The sequence below is a fragment of the Mastigoproctus giganteus genome, chromosome 10 (assembly GCF_048544385.1).
Source record: "Mastigoproctus giganteus isolate SK-2022 chromosome 10, ASM4854438v1, whole genome shotgun sequence".
Classification (NCBI taxonomy): Eukaryota; Metazoa; Arthropoda; class Arachnida; order Uropygi; family Thelyphonidae; genus Mastigoproctus; species Mastigoproctus giganteus.
The window spans coordinates 65,049,846-65,069,754 of record NC_143584.1 but is presented as its reverse complement, the minus strand read 5'-3'; the positions used below and the strand labels follow the sequence as shown (position 1 = coordinate 65,069,754).

At 37.4% G+C, this 19,909-nt stretch overlaps 1 protein-coding gene across 2 annotated transcripts in view; it reads right to left on the bottom strand.

Annotated features, from left to right (window-relative positions):
* The window catches only part of Afg3l2 (AFG3 like matrix AAA peptidase subunit 2), a 641,759-nt gene that overhangs the window by 588,960 nt on the left and 32,890 nt on the right, over window positions 1-19,909 (bottom strand). The gene's annotated exons all lie outside the window — the stretch shown is intronic.

Sequence of the window (19,909 nt, the reverse complement as noted above, 5' to 3'; positions counted from 1 at the left end):
TTTCGGTTTTTGATTTTTGTAATATTAACTCTAGTTCTTCCATTGTTATATTTTTTTTCTTCATCTTTGGTTATCACAGATTCATCTTCCAATTCCCTAGTGCCTGGGTTATGTCATAGTTTGGAATAGTGTTGCTTCCATTCTGCTTGGGAGATGGAGTTGGTTTTTATTTGATCATTTGTATCTAGTTGTAATTTATTAAAAATTTTATTAAATTTTTATTATTAAAAATGTGTATTTAATAAATTACATATTTAATAAATATGTAATTTATTAAAAATACATGGGTTGTGTTAGGGTAATTAAGAATAAGAACAGCGGCATGTATAATTGCATGTACACCAATGCTAGAAGTATAGTAAATAAATTTGATGAATTTGAAATGCTGGTGAAGATATCAAAGGTAGATATTGTTGGGATATCAGAGACATGGTGTTGCACAGATATAAGCAGCGCAGAATGGTAATTTGGGGAGTACAATGTGTACAGAAAGGATAAACAGGGTAGGCAGGGAGGAGTTATGCCATTAGTTAAGAAACACAAAATCTAAGGAAGTGCATTCAGTGGACATTGGTGGACAATGCAATGTTGAGTCAGTTTAGTGTGATACAAACATTGGGAAATAAAAAATGAGAGTAGTAGTATGGCCTAATGACTCTGATGAGTACAACGAACAGTTCTGCAGAGAAATAGAGTGGGCCAGTAAATCAGAATGTCTTAAAACAGACACAAGGCCATCCTTGAAATGGGCAGATTGGCCATATGTATTTCATCATTCTCCAACACAACAACATCATGGGGCAGGAGTGAGTGTCGGCCTTCATCAAAGGTCAGCCTGCAAGCTCAATGTGATAGCAGAGATCGCTGGCTACGCAATTTACGCCCTCCTGGATACACCCCAGAAGAAAACCCTGCACCTTTTTAACATCTACATGCCACAGCAGGACAGACTCGCTATCCAAATAACCAACTTCATACAAAGCCACCTCTCTACCATAGATCAAGAACATATCATTCTTGCTGGCGACTTCAACTGCACTCTTGACCCAAAAATGGACAGAGCACGATGCACTGAGCACCGCACAACATTAATCAATAACCTGCAGGCCTTGATAAACAACAATGAATTGGTCGACGTATTTAGACACCAGCACCCAGAAGAAAAGTCCTACACCTGGAGATCAGCAAATACAGCATCAGAAAGACTACCTTACCAAGCCCGACTGGACAGATACTACATCCCAATACACACCATCCCCCTGGTCAGAAGCATCACACATTTGCCATCTTATATCTCAGATCACTCCTTTATCAAATTACAGCTCTCTTTCTCACCCAATCACTACAAAAGTGGAGGTGCTTATTGGATGTTCAACAATAGCCTTCTTCAAGACAAGGAATACATCTCTAAGCTGCAAGACCTGATATCCAACCTTGCCCAATCCAAAGACAGATTGGAGCCCATGAACACATGGTGGCCTAGATTTAAAAGTAAACTGAAATCATTCTCGCAAACCTACAGCAATCAGAAAAGTCAACAAAAGCGTAATAACCTCTATCAACTTGAGCAAAGGCTGAAAAATCTCCCATCTGAAAGCCAGACCTACCAGTCAACACAACAAGCCATACAAACCCACTTAGAACACTCTGCAAAAGGCGCCCTGCTCCGATCAAGATACACCCACATAAATCTATCTGATGCCCCGACCAAATACTTTTTCTCATTAGAAAGCAGACATCAGAAATCAACCACCATCACTGCCATTCAGCTGCAAAACGGAAACATCACTGAAGACCCAGAGGAAATCTTCTCTGAAGTAACAAGATTTTATAGAGAAATTTACAGTTCTCAAGAAACCTCTACAAAGGCAACGGAGGAAATCCTTTCAGGACTTAAAAAAATCTCCCATACGGCCCATTGCAGCATGGAGAAACAAATCACCCTACAAGAACTAACAGCAGCATGCAAAGCCCTTTCCAAAAATAAATCACCAGGTCTGGACGGACTGACTTCTGAATTCTTCCAAACGTTTTGGGATCAACTCGGAATGCTACTCTTTGAAATGCTTGAAGAAGCTCAGTTCCATGGACTACCAGCTTCGGTCACCACCTCTGTCGCTCGACTGATTCCCAAGAAAGGAAATCGCGCCAATTTACAAAACTGGCGCCCGATTTCCTTAATGAACACGGACTGTAAAATCATTTCCAAAGCCATCGCCAATAGATTAAAAGCCACTCTCCCTGATATCATCGATCACCAACAAACATATTCTGTACCTGGAAGATCGATTCACGACAATCTACATCTGATCTGAGACCTCCTCTCCACTGCAAACAGCCAAAGAGAATTCCTAGCACTAATTAGCCTTGACCAGGAAAAGGCATTCGACAGCGTTGAACACAGCTACCTATTTCAAACCTTGAAAGCCTTTGGATATGGACCTTACATCATCGGAACAATCCATCTGCTATATAAGGAAGCCAAATTCTGCCTGAAACTCAACAACCAGATCATCTGCCACTTTCCGTATTCCAGAGGGATAAAACAAGGCTGCCCACTCTCTGGACAACTCTATGCAATTGCCATAGAACCATTCCTTAATAAAATTGCCACCAGTATACAATACCGACGAACGCTGCTACCAGAACCCCACCTAAATATAACCTACTCAGCATACGCAGATGACGTCACAATTGCAATACGACACGAGAGTGAATTTGAAGTCATTCAAAAGGCTCATGATCTTTATGCTCAAGCATCAGGCGCAAAACTCAACCACTGTAAGACCAGCGGCCTGTGGGCTGGCAACTGGAAAACTAGAACCGACTCCCTCATCCAAGGCACATGGTCCAGCGAGGGACAGAAATACCTAGGTGTGTACCTCGGCAATACCCTCCTTTTCTCCCAGAAGAACTAGCCCGAATTGCTGAGTCGTTTCAACAAAGTACTCGGAAGATGGAGAAGCGTGTGCGCCACATCTTCGCTGAGAGGGAGAGTGCTTGTGGTCAATCATATGGCGGCAAGCGTTCTCTGGCACACCTTCAAAATTCTCACTCCACCTGCTGACTTCCTCCGCCAAATCCAGGCATCTATCCGAAGCTTCCTTTGGAACAAAACCAACTGGATGTCCTGCTCCAAACTTAGCCAACCACTTACTCATGGGGGTCAAGGGTTGGTCTCTTTAGACGACAAAATCACAGCATTCCGGATCACCTTTCTTCTTAAGACGCTGCAAACAAAATACGCACATTCCAACACTACGGATAAACTACTAGCAACAGCCACTAGAGGACTATCCCTTTCAACAATATTGAGAATGGACATGGCACCAGTACCACTCAAACTACCGCCGTTTTATAAAGACGCACTATACCGCTGGAAAAAGCTAAACCTTCACCATAATCTTGAGAGAACATCCCTTCCCGGAATACTTTCAGAACCGCTCTTCTACAATAAAAGAATAATAGACCCTGCAAATGATGACATTCTCTTCTTCCCTACGTGGAACTGGGCAGGAATAAGAACCATAGGCGACCTCCTGACACCAAGCCTTGAATGGAAAGGATCAGAAGATTTGCCCATTAAAACCATTAATGCAAAGGAGCAACACATACATCTAAAATCAGCGATCACACAAGCTCTTCCAGACATCACTACAACTAAAGGGATCGGAAATGTCACTGGATCCTCGCTCACAACAACCTTCGTCATCACATCACCAGAAGACACGGTACCTCTGTCTCCTGCACCCTCCAAAAAAGTCTATCAGCTAATCATGTCTCGCCATGCAACCACGATTTTCCAGTCATCCACCTGCCAAGCTGTCCCTGCACCCCTCTCCACTCACCACAAGCCACCATCAAACTTTCAGTGGAACCTTCCATACAGGACGAAATGTTCCAAATCGGATGCAGACATCCAGTGGAGACTGTGGCACAACATCCTTCCCACCCCAGTCAAGCTACAAATCTTCGGGTTACGCTCCTCAAACTACTGCCTCTTCTGCGCCACCCCAGGTACCCTGGAACACATATACCTGGCATGCCCTGTGAACAAGGAACTCGTCAAATACGCTTTGGATGCAGCAAAGCTTGCCTGCAACCACGCCCACACTCCGGAGGACTACTGGTACCTACTTCACTCTGAGCAGACAGCACACACCACCTGCAACTTCCTATTCATTGCAGCCAAGGTAGTCATTTACAGCTTCTACTTGAAGCACACAAGAAGCAGTGACGACGTGCCACCTGTCGACACATCGGCGCAACATCTGAAGTGGAGCCTACGGAGGAAGTTGCAGAGCAGACTTCTACTCGAATTCCACTGCAAAAGACCAGAAACTGTGGATCATCTTAACAGCGAATGGAACAGTGGCGGTCACCTCTTCACCATCACTGAACAGTCCATCACCTTCAACGTGTTCCTGAAATTAAAATATTGAAACCTTTGTATTTCTGTCTAAAAAGTTTTCTTTATCTTTCTTTTTTGCTTTGTACATAGAATGTAAATACAGTAGTTGTTGTTAAAAATGTATCTACTGTTCACGTTTTAATAAAAAAAAAAAAAAAAAATCAGAATGTCTTGTAATGAGGAATTTTAACTTTACAGAAATTGACTAGAACTTGTGAGTTGGTCAATCGCATGCTAGCAAGATTTTTGTGGATTTATTGGAGGATTGTTTTCTACAGCAACATGTTTGAGAGGCAACCAAGGGGATAATACTCTTGATCTAAATATCAGCAGTGATTATTCATGCATTAAGAATTTGCAGATAAAGGAACCACCAGGTGACACTGATCACAGTCTACTAATGTGAGATTTACTTAAAGATGTAACTACCATCAAGGGTAAAGGGATGGGTTTTTGTAAAGGTGACTACAGTGTCTCAGACAGATTTAAAATTCTATACAGTGGGATCGACTGATGTTAAAAGCAGTGAATTTTAAATGGGAAGCCTTCAAGGAATACTGTTCAAGACTTAGACCTAAATGGATGTCAGATGAACTAATGAGACTCGTGGCAGAGAAAAAAAAAAATGCACAGAATGTATAGAAATTATCAGAGACACAGACATGGTAGATATAAAATAGTCTGTAGTCAAAAAGGAGGTTAGGAAAACAAAGGCAGATTACAATCTTTGGAAAAAGAAGCAAAGAAAAACAGTAATGGTCCACTTAATATCGATGGTTCAACTGTTGATGACAAACTGAATGAGTATTTTGCATCAACATTCATACAGAAGGAATGTCTGTAGGGAAGTGGAAATCAGAAGCTTATCAAACTCTAACAGGGTGTTACATGATTGTGTAATAACAGGGAGCAAAGTGGAGGAGAAATTGTGAAGTTAAACATAAAAAAGTCACCTGGAGTGGATGGAACCTATCCAGTTATATTGAAAGAAGCAGCGAAGAAAGTAAGCAAACCCTTAGCCATAATTATCAGAGCATCCTTAGATTCAGAGGTGATCCAAGTTTGCAGATGATACAAAGGTTGGCAGGGTTGTTAATGACAGTATGCTACTGCAACAGGATCAAGAAAAGTTAGGCGATGGGCTGAGAAGTGGCAACTGAAGTTTAACATTGACAAATGCAAAGTACTGCACATGAGTAGAAGTAACCCCAGAGGAACGTACCAACTGTGTGATACTACACTTAAAGTGGTAGAAAATGAAAAAGACCTGGGAGAGATTGTGCAGTCAGATATGAAGTTTTCTGAGCAATGCAGACAGGCTGCCAGAGCAGGTCATAGGGTATTGTCAATGATATACAGGAATTTTTCTAGCAGGGAAAGGTGATTATCCCTTTGTATAAGGCAATGGTCAAACCACGCCTTGAGTACTGTGAAAAGGCTGGAAGCCTCATTTTAGGAAGGATGTAGAGTTGCTTGAGCGTGTACAGAGAAGGGCAACAAGATTGGTGAGGGAACTAAGGGGTTCTCTTACCAAGAAAGGCTTCAGTTCTGCAAATTGCAGCATCTGGTGACTAGGCACATGAGATGTGATCTGATTGAGGTGTATAAGGCTTTGAATGGATTGAGAACACTGAATTCTGATGGGATTCTTCTGCTTGCTCGGATTACAAACCTGAGGGACAGTTGTAGAATAGATGTGCAGAAATTTGCCTTTAGCCAGTGGGTGGTTAGCTGCTGGAACAAACTTCTGTCTGTCCTTTGTGGAAGTTGATAGCTTAAATAAATCAAGGAGGAACTGGACAAACTTTTAGAGGGAATGGTTGTGTGAAATTGTTTTTTTTTTGGCTGATGCTACATAATCTCATATGCTTGCTTTCTTGCATCACATGCCTCCATTACTACTACAACACTGGCAAAACAGGACTTTTTTATAAATTGGCACCTGATAATACATTTAAATTCAAAGGGGGAAAGCGTGTTGGTGGGAAAAAAATCAAAGGCTTGCCTGATGGTGCTCGTATGCACAAATATGACAGGAACTTATAAAAAAAAACCTGTTTGTTATCGGAAAATTGTTAAAACCTCAGTGTTTAAAAAACGTAAGGAAATTTCCTGTGGATTAACACTGCAAACAAGAAAGCTTGGATGACTTCGGATATTTATCGGCAATACGTAAATGATTGGAATAAGGAGCTATTCAAAAAGAAGAAACATTTTATTGTTAGTTGATAACTGTCCTGCATATTCCCAGATTCAAAATTTATCCAACATTAGGCTAGTGTTTCTGCCTCCCAATGCAACTTCAATTTTACAACCAATGAACATAAGTGTAATCAAGAATTTGAAAGGATTTTATAAAAGATGTCTCGTTCTATGTCTGATCATTCAAAGAGTACAGAAACTTACCGAGTCTATGTCGATACTATATCGATAATGATGAGTGGAACAACATTACTTCGACAACCATATTGAATTGCTTCAAGAAATCGAAATTAAATTCAAATGAAATTTCTATTGCAGATGAAGAAGATGGAAATGAAGAAAACAACTTACCATTATCCAAATGGTTGCTACGTAAGAACTTTGTAGGTTTTAATACAGATAACATCAACGAATTTATGAGTATGACAACTTAACTAGTGGTCTTCCTACAGAGAGTGACATTGTAAAAGCTGTGCCCAACAAAGATTATAATGACGATGGTAAAGACGATGATTGTGATGATAATATGATGACAATTGAAAGTGAATCAAAATCAGTGCCGACAATCTCACAAGCTCAAGGTGCAATGGGCACAGTCAATTTTTTTGAAGGAACTGAGGCAAGTAATGAGATTTTTAATGCATAGAGTGTTTTAGGGGGAAATTTAAGAAATATCAAAGTGAAATCTTTAAAACAAACATCAATTTTAAGATTCATAAATAAAGAATAATTGAAATCCTGTTTATTATTAAATAGTATTGTTTTTAATATTAAGTGTATTGCAGTTTATACAAGCATATTAATACAAATATTATTTGTATTAATATGCTTGTATAAACTGTAATGGTTATAACGAGGAAATTGTCGGTACTTTGATGCTCATTATAACCAAGTTCGACTGTATATACACATATACATACATTTAATCTGTTAAGAAATAATGGAAAGGTAGTAAAAGGAAAAGTGGAAAATGAATATTAGATATATACATATATATATAATTTTTTTTTTCCTTTTAGATATTCACGTATTGAAGAAATAGTATTGAAGTAATTCTGACTTCCTCGAACTTAATAAAATGCAAGATTTCAATGCATTCTTTTCTGATTTACTTCACATAGTTGTAACTAATATATTTTCTATTTATACCATACAATGGCCATAGAATCAAAGTTTACAGGTTAGAGAGAATACATCACTGTATTTAGCGGTCATGTGAGCTTGAACCACAATCAACTCAAATGTACATATCAACCCTGACATTTGTGCCCATTATTTCGTTTGATGCATAATTAATATTTATATACACAGTATATTAAATTATACATCATCAGTCATCATTCCACTGTTCCACTTGTTGATATAAAAAATGCTTGTAATTGAGGCTTCTTTTCCTGCTGAAGGCAATAAATTTAAGCTGCCGATCTGCTAAACCTGTCGCAGTCATATAGTAGCTCTTATTCAATGGTGAAGCTTCCTCATGATGTCGCAGTTTTATCCATGTATATACTAAATCAAGAATGTCAGCTTATATGTCTTGATATTTCCTATCTCCTTCCTCCCAGATTCAAACAACCCTTCAACTGCTATCTATTGTAGAGTTGGAAATAAATAAACAATAATAAACAAATTGGCATAAATATTACACAATTTATGCCAATTTGCTAGTCACCACAGGACAAGCAGGTGGCACTGCTGTAGCTCTAACTCACGAAGGAAAGGTATTAAATTGTACAATCAATCTGTACAATTTAATATTAAAATATAGGTACAATTTAAAATAGAGATTAGTTTTTTAATCGCAAAACTCTTAATTTTATTCAAATTAGAATTAAACTTTTATAAAAATATTCTGCATAAATACCTGTATTGATTTTTTATTTTTACCTCACTGCCCACATTTGAATAAAATTGCTGTCAAAAATCAAACCCAAAAAAAAAAAAAAAAAAAAAAAAAAAACTTAAAAAGAAAATCTTTTTTGCAAACACATGAATACAATATAGGGTTGCAATAAAGACTCTCTCTCTCTCTCTCTCTCTCTCTCTCTCTCTCTCTCTCTCTCTAATTAATATTAAGCTATTTTGCAGTTTACGTAAATATTTCTATGTAAATCAAAGCAGATGGCATTACAAAATTTTTAGTGTGAACCACCTGGAACACTGATGTACAGTATATTGTGTATATTGGTTCTTCAAAACAAAAAAAAATGATGTGATGAGTCTTGGAATTTTACTTTTATACAGAATTACGCTAATTTTGGCATAATTCTGCATTTCATTTTTATTTATTTATTTTTTAATTCTATTCTTTTTATTCCTTCCTGTTTGGTCTCTGTCGGGTCGGCTATGATGCATACGTTTCATACATATACATCACAACAGAAACAGAGACCTTTCTTATTGCTGTGGCTCCTACAGTTTTGGCTTCTGACCCTTTGAAGACATAGCTAAAGCCCTAAGAGCTACAGTATTAGGTACCATTTTTTTATTATTTTTATGATTAATTTCATTTAATTTCAGGTGATCTGCTTTTACCTTGTAGGCATTATCAATTTATTCCATTGTAATTACACTGGACAGGTCAGCAACCCTACTCAATACACTGATATAATACATTTGTCTATATTTCATTATGGTTGCTGGGTATTTCTTCTATAACTAGTAGCATCCCAGATCCAATTAAATAAATTAATAATCCAATCTGATTAAATTAATTAATAATTTTATCTTTTTTTTTTTTTAGACGTTCAGTTTTATCACTACATTCTTTATTTTTATTTATTTATATATATATATATATATATATATATATAGGGCTAAACAAGGTCATTATAAAAAAGGCACCTACAAAGACAATTCCGATTTCATAATAGTTTGCCAATAATGACCCAACACTGAACCCAGAGTGCTCAGTGTTGGGTAATTGTTATTAGTGGAGTCCCTCAGGGTTCAGTGTTGGGTCCATTATTGTTTTCTGTATTTATAAATAATACTGATGATGGTATATCAAGCTTAATGTCCAAGTTTGCAGACGATACAAAGGTTGGCAGGGTTGTTAAGGACACTACTGACACTATGCTGCAGCAACAGAATCTGGAAAGGTTGAGCAGATGGGCTGAGAGGTGGCAAATGAAGTTTAACATTGACAAATGTAAAGTACTACATATGGGAAACAGCAACCCCAGAGCAGCGTATCAACTCTGTGGTACTATACTGACAGTGGTAGAGAATGCAAAGGACCTGGGGTTAATTGTGCAGGCAGATATGAAGTTCTCTGAGCAGTGCAGACGGGCTGCAAGAGTAGCTCATGGTGTCTTGTCAATGATATACAGGAATTTTTCTAGCAGGGATAAAGAGGTGATTATTCCCTTGTATAAGGCAATGGTCAAGCCACACATTGAGTACTGTATACAGGTCTGGAGGCCTCATTTTAAGAAGGATGTAGAGCTGCTGGAATGAGTACAGAGAAGGGCAACAAGATTAATGAATGGAACAAAGAGTTGCTCTTACGAAGAAAGTCTTAAGTTTTGCAAATTACAGTGTCTGGAGACTAGGCACCGGCGATGTGATCTGATAGAGGTGCATAAAGCCTTGAATGGTTTGGCAATGCTCAATGCTGATGGGATTCTTCCTCTTGCTCAGAATAATCACCTGAGAGGGCATAAATTCAAATTGAGGAAACACAGATGTAGGATAGATGTGCAGAAGTTTGCCTTTAGCCAGCGGGTAGTTCGTTGGTGGAACAGACTTCCATCCCGTGTTGTGGAAGTTGATAGCCTAAATAAATTTAAAGCTCAGCCGGACAGGTATTTCGAATGAACGGTGAAGTTTTTGTTGTTTTTTTTTTTGACTGATGCTGCATAAGCTTGCTTTCTTGCATCATATGCCTCTACTAATGCTAATAAATGCTACTGAACAGCTTCCTTGGGTATCAGCATTAAGCACAGCATTGCACTGCAGATAATATACTGATGTTATAATAGGAAATACACAAATATACAAAAAAGCATATGATCTAACATAAAACTAAAAAATGCAAACAGTTGGGTGCAACTGTAGACACAAATACTTCCAATATAATTGGAAGACCAATATAGACTGCTACACAAATTGGAGCAGTGTGACACTGGAGGCAAATTGCTGCTATGGATAAAGGGGTGGTTGAGGGGGAGAAGACAGAGAGTGGTAATCAATGGACACTGCTCATCGTGGACTAATGTTATTAGTGGAGTCCCTCAGGGCTCAGTGTTGGGTCCATTATTGTTTTCTGTATTTATAAATGATATTGATGATGGTATATCAAGCTTAATGTCCAAGTTTGCAGATGATACAAAGGTTGGCAGGGTTGTCAAGGAAACTACTGACACTATGCTGCAGCAACAGAATCTGGAAAGGTTGAGCAGATGGGCTGAGAGGTGGCAAATGAAGTTTAACATTGACAAATGTAAAGTACTACATATGGGAAACAGCAACCCCAGAGCAGCGTATCAACTCTGTGGTACTATACTGACAGTGGTAGAGAATGCAAAGGACCTGGGGTTAATTGTGCAGGCAGATATGAAGTTCTCTGAGCAGTGCAGACGGGCTGCAAGAGTAGCTCATGGTGTCTTGTCAATGATATACAGGAATTTTTCTAGCAGGGATAAAGAGGTGATTATTCCCTTGTATAAGGCAATGGTCAAGCCACACATTGAGTACTGTATACAGGTCTGGAGGCCTCATTTTAAGAAGGATGTAGAGCTGCTGGAATGAGTACAGAGAAGGGCAACAAGATTAATGAATGGAACAAAGAGTTGCTCTTACGAAGAAAGTCTTAAGTTTTGCAAATTACAGTGTCTGGAGACTAGGCACCGGCGATGTGATCTGATAGAGGTGCATAAAGCCTTGAATGGTTTGGCAATGCTCAATGCTGATGGGATTCTTCCTCTTGCTCAGAATAATCACCTGAGAGGGCATAAATTCAAATTGAGGAAAGACAGATGTAGGATAGATGTGCAGAAGTTTGCCTTTAGCCAGCGGGTAGTTCGTTGGTGGAACAGACTTCCATCCCGTGTTGTGGAAGTTGATAGCCTAAATAAATTTAAAGCTCAGCCGGACAGGTATTTCGAATGAACGGTGAAGTTTTTGTTGTTTTTTTTTTTGACTGATGCTGCATAAGCTTGCTTTCTTGCATCATATGCCTCTACTAATGCTAATAAATGCTACTGAACAGCTTCCTTGGGTATCAGCATTAAGCACAGCATTGCACTGCAGATAATATACTGATGTTATAATAGGAAATACACAAATATACAAAAAAGCATATGATCTAACATAAAACTAAAAAATGCAAACAGTTGGGTGCAACTGTAGACACAAATACTTCCAATATAATTGGAAGACCAATATAGACTGCTACACAAATTGGAGCAGTGTGACACTGGAGGCAAATTGCTGCTATGGATAAAGGGGTGGTTGAGGGGGAGAAGACAGAGAGTGGTAATCAATGGACACTGCTCATCGTGGACTAATGTTATTAGTGGAGTCCCTCAGGGCTCAGTGTTGGGTCCATTATTGTTTTCTGTATTTATAAATGATATTGATGATGGTATATCAAGCTTAATGTCCAAGTTTGCAGATGATACAAAGGTTGGCAGGGTTGTCAAGGAAACTACTGACACTATGCTGCTGCAACAGGATCTGGAAAGGTTGAGCAGATGGGCTGAGAGGTGGCAAATGAAGTTTAACACTGACAAATGTAAAGTACTACACATGGGAAACAGCAACCCCAGAGCAACGTATCAACTCTGTGGTACTACACTGACAGTGGTAGAGAATGAAAGGGACTTGGGAGTGGTTGTGCAGGCAGATATGAGGTTCTCTGAGCAGTGCAGACGGGCTGCAAGAGTAGCTCATGGAGTATTGTTAATGATATACAGGAATTTTTCTAGCAGGGATAAGGAGGTGATTATTCCATTGTATAAGGCAATGGTCAGGCCACACCTAGAGTACTGTATACAGGTCTGGAGGCCTCATTTCAAGAAGGATGTAGAGCTGCTGGAACGAGTACAGAGAAGGGCAACAAGATTAGTGAATGGAACAAAGGGGTGCTCTTACGAAGAAAGGCTTAAGTTTTGCAAATTACAGTGTCTGGAGACTAGGCACCAGCGAGGTGATCTGATAGAGGTGTATAAAGCCTTGAATGGTTTAAGCATGCTCAATGCTGATGGGATTCTTCCTCTAGCTCAGAAAAATCACCTGAGAGGGCATAAATTCAAATTGAGGAAAGACAGATGTAGGATAGACGTGCGGAAATTTGCCTTTAGCCAGCGGGTGGTTGGTTGGTGGAACAGACTTCCATCCCTTGTGGTGGAGGTTGATAGCCTAAATAAGTTTAAGGCTCAGCTGGACAGGTATTTTGAACGAACAGAGGGGTGAAGTGGAAGTGGGGTTTTTTTTTTTTTTTTTTTTTGGCTGATGCTGCATAAGCTTGCTTTCTTGCATCAAATGCCTCTACTAATGCTAATGCTAATCACATGCCTGTAACAGGGATCAATATACTTTGTATACCACACCAAACTGAAATAGCAATCTTGCTCGTGGCTAAGATCCTAAGAATTATGTATTCTTAAACCAACATAATTCCTTGGCTTGGAATTATGTACCCTTAGTCCAACATAATTCCTTGATTTGAAACTGTACCCTAGTGGAATTGGGGGGGAACAACCGGAGCTGCATTACAATTACACAAGAAAGTTTATTTCATCTGTGTCCTTTATCTCACCCCTTTTAAAGGCTATTCTAAAATGGTTCAGTCTGAGCCTCAACACTTTTTCTTCTAAATGACCAAGGTTCCCTTTATGCTAAACCTGCTATGTTTAACCCATCTGATTTTTACCCTCTGTAACTGTGGCAGCATGTTCTTTTCACCTATACATATTACTTGGATCTTCGCCAGCCTGTTGTGTCTTTCTGTTGTGTGTCAACCATTTTCTCCAGGCAATGATTCATCTTTCTTGGACTCCAAAAAAAATTTAATCTTCTGCAAATATTTGCACCTAAAGCCATTGCCAGACATGGACATCAGTAGTGCTTCAATTCCAGAAACTACCCCAATTCTGGCTCTAACTCCAGTGCAGACCATCACCGACATCACCATTTCGTGATACCACCACCATCATCATGACCATTCATCACTTTAGCTCAAGTACCATTTCCATCACCACCACCTTTGACTTGGACAGTTGCTAATCTTACTTGTACGACGCCGAATGATACCACTGTGTTTTCCTGACTTCTATCTCCTGCTGGCAAGATAATTTTCTCACACAGGTTATCCTGTGTGTAATCTTTATCTCACCCCGTTTAATTCTGTCTTTTCCTTTTTTTTTCATCTATTGAGCATTTACTTGTTTATTTTCTATTCTTTCTTCTTCTACTGTTTATTCTTTCCTCTGTTTCTCATTACTGGCACCAGCCTTGGACTAGTGTAGGATTTTTATTTTTTTCTCCATTTTTTAAGCTTTCATTTTTATTTTATTAACTTTATCTTTATTTCTTTCTCCATTTTTTAAGCTTCCATTTTTATTTTATTTTCTTAATTTTATCTTTATTTTTTCTAATTTTTTATTTTTATTTAATTTAATTTCATTTTATCTATTTATTTTTAATTTAAATTGCTTAAGCAATTTAATTTCATTTTATCTATAATAAATAGATAATTTAATAATTTTTAATTTAAAAATAGATAAATAAATAATTTTTAATTTAAATTGCTTAAGCAATTTAATTTCTTTTTTAACTTTTTAATTACTTTTATTTTTATAATTTTTATTACTTTATTTTATTTGCTCATATTTTGAATGGTTGTGGCGTTCAGTATGTGACACTAGAGGTTTGCTGTGATTCGCGCTCAGTTGTGGCCCACTTCCTCGTGGAATATACAGGTATCAGGACTAACCTGCCTGGTGCTTGATGCTCCTGGTAGCAAAGCGGCCAGAAACAACTAAACAACATAGCACATACAATACATTATAATGCAATGGTTCCTGTCCTCTATGATGATACCGAAACTGCATTTCTGCAGAGTTTCGGTATCATCACAGTGTATCACGGTAGATTTGAACTAGCATATGGGAGCCACCTTACATAATCGACTATATAAAGTCTACATTATAATTAACACTATGTACCCTTAGTACAACATAGGAACTTACTTGACAAGTACTTGGCATTGCTGAGAAAAAAGTTGCAAATTAGAGTTAAATTTGAAAGTGTCTGTAATTCTCCTCAGACACAAAAGGAGGAAATACACTGCTCAACAAAATTAACAAAACACTTATAAAACATGGCGTAACTCATGCAGCTTGCAATGAAGAAGGCCAAAATTTGGTATAGAGACAGCAAAAAACTTTGAACCGGTATTAAGGGTTATAAAAGAGTTATCAAAAAAGGTCACATTACAGAATTCGGTACAAGATGCTCAAAAATATGGTCACATAATATCAGTATGGCGTATGATCCCTTTGAACGGACAAACAGGCCTGATAGCTGTGAACCATGCTCAATATAAGGGTGTCTATAAGATTCTCTGTCAACAAATCCCATTCTTTCATCAGCATTGACCTCAAGCTCACAGAGCGAACGAGTTGGCTGTTGGCGTGCAATGCGACACCCAAGGGTGTCCCACACATTTTCCATTGGATTGTGTTAGCCACTCGTTGGATTCCTCTACCACCTCAGAACTATGTGCAATGGAGATTTCATTCATGAAAAAAAAATCTGGGCCAACCGCACCTCTGAAAAGTCACACATAGGGTTCGAGGTACCACTGCGCAGTTACAGTACCCTATCAAAAACATGGAGGGGTACTGCCAATGATCATTATTCCACTGCACACGAGAACATCACTTTCACCGTAAGTATTCCTTTCTCTGATTGGAGGGATGTTACTGCATTCCTCATAGTCTCCAGATGAAATATCTAGAAACAATAATAATAATAAAATGTCACTTTACAGTCATTGAAGATTTGGTATTTCATGAGCACAACCCACATACTGCTTTCTCCAGCATTCTTGCTATTTTAATGTTGTACTGTTGCAATGTTAATACTCAATAATTATTTTGCATTGATATTTATAAATGAAAAACCTTTTGTGGCAATGGGAAATTATGGGGGCGAAGTTGAAAAATATGTAATTAATGATATAAGGCTCCTGGAGTTGATGGAATATATCCTATAATCTTAAGGGAGGCAGCAAGTGAGTGCATTGAACCATTGAGGCTAATTATACGAGCATCACTAGACTCCGGGGAGATTCCCTTGGATTGGAAAAGTGCCAATGTATCTCCCATACATAAGGGTGGCTCTAAAAGTGAAGTGGGAAATTATCAACCTGTCAGTCTGACTTCAGTGGCAGGGAAAATCATGGAGGCAATGATCAAGGGTGGAATTCAGGATCATTTGGATCGAATTGAAATTCTCAAGGATACTCACATGGTTTTGTAAAGGGAAAATCATGTTTAACAAATCTGGTTTGCTATTTTGAAAGGGTCACTCACAAGCTGGATTTAGATTTCATTTAGAAATCTAAATCCAGTTTATTTAGATTTCAGCAAAGCTTTTGACTCAGTCCCACATGAGCAGTTGCTTTATAAGATGGAACAGGTTGGAATCACTGGGAAAATCCTTAAATGGATAGCAGGATGGCTTCCGGGCAGGAGACAGAGGGTTGTAATAAATGGCTATTCCTCAGATTGGGTTGATGTAAGAAGTGGGGTTCCCCCAAGGATCAGTATTAGGACCACTGTTGTTTTTAATTTTCGTAAACGACATCGATGAAGGGATAGAGGGCATGATGTCTAAATTTGCAGATGTTAAAATTAGTGGAGTAGTTAATGATCACTGTTAAGCTGAGCTTCTTCAGAGAGACCTAGATAGACTTCAGGAATGGTCAGAAAAATGGCAGCTATGCTTTAATCCAACAAAGTGTAAGGTATTACACCTGGGCAACAGTAACCCCAAAATAACTTATTCACTTGGTGGAGTTCAACTAAACCCAGTACTGGAGGAAACGGACTTGGGTGTTACGATACAGTTAGACATGAAATTCTCTGAGCATTGTAACAGGTTGCAAGGAAGGCCCATGGTGTCCTATCGAACTTTTTCAAGTAGAGATAGGGATGTGATAATCCCATTATATAAGGCTTTTGTTAGACCACACTTGGAATACTGTGTTCAAGTATGGAGACCGCACCTAAAGAAAGCCATCGAGCTTCTTGAAAGGGTGCAAAGACGGGTAACTCGCCTGGTGAGATCGGCAAAAGGGCATCCTTATGAAGAAAGACTTCGAATATGTGGGTTGCAGAGTTTGGAAACTAGACGCCTTAGAGGAGATTTGATTGAGGTGTTTAAGGCTCTGAGAGGCATCAGTAAAATGAATGAGAATGAAATTTTCAAGATTATAAATGATGTAATGTTTAGATTGGACTGCAGGAAGCATTATAAATTACTGGAATAAGTTGCCTGCATGGGTGATAGAGGCTGACAGTTTAGGGAAATTCAAAGGTCATCTGGATAGTACCTTCAGGTCAGGGAAGCGCATAGGATGATAGGTTTAATTTCCTTTTCTTTTATTAATTATTATTATTTATTTAATCATTGTTTTATTCCTTTTTTTTTTTTTTTTTTTTTTTGGCTGGTGCAGCACAAGCCATAGGCTTTCCTGCACCATGCGGTCATTACTAATACTTGCTAGATTCACAGCTGCCAAACACATTAGAAAAAACTCATTGAACTGGGTTGATAATTGCAGCAAACTGTTTTAGGATACTCTTTCAATAACATTTTAATTGAGCTTCATAATCAGGTGAATAAACACACAAACAGACACTGTACATTAAGAACAGAAATTTTTAATCTGCCTTAGCATGCCTAACTGAAAAAGCCACAGACTTTTCAAATGCTCCCAGTATACACTAAATATCTATTCAATTTCATCAACAATCGGGATCATCAACAGTTAAAACACTCAATAACTAGTGGACCAATGAAATTCATCCTGTTCCTTCTAGTGTTTATATAAGTAGTCTTTGCTGCATTTCTTTGCTACATCTTGTAATCTACCTTAGCTTGCTATGCGACTTAACTGCAGACTAATTTATACTTACTGTAAGCTTTCACTTTGCCTAATAATTTATATGCATCCCATGCATTTTAATTCTCTGGCATGCGTCTTCCATTCATCCAACATTCATTAAGTGAGGGCTTTGAACAGTATTTATTTTAAAGCATAGTATATATTTAATTTCAATTTTTTATTAAAATTTAAAAAGTATATATGATCAGTTTTGCAACTGATTAAGAAAAGATGAAATATTGGTATTGTTTTAAGCCAGGGTTCCCTAAACTTTTAGAAGTGGGCCACATATGAATGTTTGGAATATTTGGCAGGCTGGAGAAAATTCCTAATTACTAAAAACTACATTAGATTAAAGTTATGTAGAGAAACAAATTTTATACCTACTTATATTTACTGATACAAAGATAAATCTATGGATATGTAATATAAAATACACCAGTTTGTTTATATCAAATTTTAATTATTACTTATTTATTGTTTGTTGTTATTTTGGTTTTTAGGAGCATTAGCAACTAAGGCCATATTGCTCCGGGAATATGCGGTGGTCATTCCCTGACCTTTTTGCATCCTTTGTATTTGGTGGTGATGGGCTCGAACTCCGGTCTAATCAAGAAGTGTGTGCTACGCACTGCTGCTCCTTATCACCTGGCTATGGATCATCAACAGTTAAGACATTTAACTTATTTATTTATTGTACTAATCACAAAAATACAGTTAGCAACACAACAAAATTATAATTATTGCGATAAATGTGGGTGCAGAGTGCGACTAAGTTTGAGTTTTAAAGTACTAGCTCCAATTCTTAAAAATTCATGTAAATGGGGGTCAGTTAGATGTGATCGTATTTTTTATATTACATATTTCATTTTTGAAAATGTCTGCTCACGTATACATGTATTTCAGAAAAGTAACCTTTCTTGTAAAATTTTTAATTTTTGACTCAATTTTTAATAATATGACTCAAATAACATTGAATAAAATTGAATTAAATTTTCATTTTTAAATGTAAAAATTTCATTTTTACAATGCATTGTTAGATTGAATATCTACCAACTCTAATTGTAAATTCTAATCAACATCATTGACAGGTACATCATAGAGATTTTGAAAAAGTTCAAACACCTTTGAATTATTTTTAAAATCAGAAAATCTATCTGCAAACTTTTCCTGCAACAAACTGTTTTGAACAAAATTTTTAGTATAAAAATTACAACCAGGCATATTTTAGATAAATTATTGCAACATGGAAAATGTGAAAAATTATTCCGAAGTAGTTGACTTTTAAATAACTCCAGTTTTGTTTAAAATGATTTCACATTATAATACGATTCACTGAGAAGTTTATTTCGTCCTTGTAATATCAAGAAAATTCAGATGTTCCACATATATCTATTAAAAAGGCAAGGCTCCACCAATCCGAAATCTGACAGTTCCAGAACAGGTTTCAGTTTTTCGTTCATAAATAGAACTATTTCGATCCTAAGTTCAAAAAATAGCTTCAACATGTTACCACAACTCAATCATCGTACTCAGTGTGGTACAACAAATCACTGTATTCAGCCTCAATTGTTTCAAGAAAAATTTTGAATTGCCGATGATTCAGAGCAGTCTTGCAAATAAAATTTACTGTTGATATTAACAGTTCACATCACTGAATCTATGCATAAAAATTTTCTACAAAAAAGACTGGTGGTGAATATACAATGAAATTGCATTGATTTTTTAATATTTTTACTCTCAAGATATTTATGAACCTGATCCAAGAATCCAATTTTAGTATTGACCATATTTTTAGCACCTTCCATCGTAACCGCTGATAGTAAATCCCAATTCAATTTGAGGCCATCAATTGCTTCTGACACTCAAATATATATTCACTTTAAAAAGGCCTCAGAATCCAGTATTCATGATTTTCACTTGAATCTTTTTTCACATATTTTTAATGCAACTAGCTCTTCAGTTACTTCAAAACTTTGATTTACAGTAATTGAGCTGTATGGCTTGTATCTTCACTCTCATCAATTGCTATTTAAAAATATGTGTGAAATAATAAAAATAATAAAAAATCATTTACAAACTCTGTCTACAAGTTGATTTTGTACATTGGGTCCTAAATCTTAAATTCTTTTCATTGCAGTCGAAGATAAATTTACATATGCAAAATTATTTACTTT